This window comes from Pygocentrus nattereri, chromosome 27 (genome assembly GCF_015220715.1).
Source record: "Pygocentrus nattereri isolate fPygNat1 chromosome 27, fPygNat1.pri, whole genome shotgun sequence".
NCBI classification, from domain to species: domain Eukaryota; kingdom Metazoa; phylum Chordata; class Actinopteri; order Characiformes; family Serrasalmidae; genus Pygocentrus; species Pygocentrus nattereri.
In genome coordinates, this window is record NC_051237.1 from 13,816,308 (window position 1) to 13,816,902 (window position 595).

The window sequence follows — 595 nt, forward strand, 5'->3', positions numbered from 1 at the left end:
TGTGGAGAGGGGGACGATGGGAAATGTAGTTCTCATCTGATGCAACGCGTTTAACGGCTGCTTGTGCTTTGAAAGTTGTGATCACGCATGTGTGTTAAAGTACCTGAAATCGTTTACCTTTGCCAATAAAGGGCTCAATTAAAATCACTCAAAATCAATTTTATAGAACATAAACATTATTTTAGAAGAAGAAATAAATCCCAGAAAGGCCTTTGTCTTTGAGATACCCCCACCTCAGGTACAACAAAGCACAAGCATGTACTTTATCTAACTTTGATATCTCTACTTTGTGCAATGGATGATTGTATAAAATATTTTACTGCAAAATTGGTCTAATTCACTAATATTTGGATGCTCCCCAAAACCAGAAAATGTGCAAATCTAGGCCTGGCATAAAGGGACAGTGTCTGTATTACCTCTTATACTCAAAAAGTAAAATTCACAATATGGCCAGCTTCACAGCAACTGTGCACAAACACATCTATGGCCTTAACAAAAACACCAATATCTTGCCCTTTGTCTAAAAACAGGTCTTTAAACACCTGTGTGTCAAATGCAGAAACTGACTTCTATATCAAAATTGTAATGCATGCTT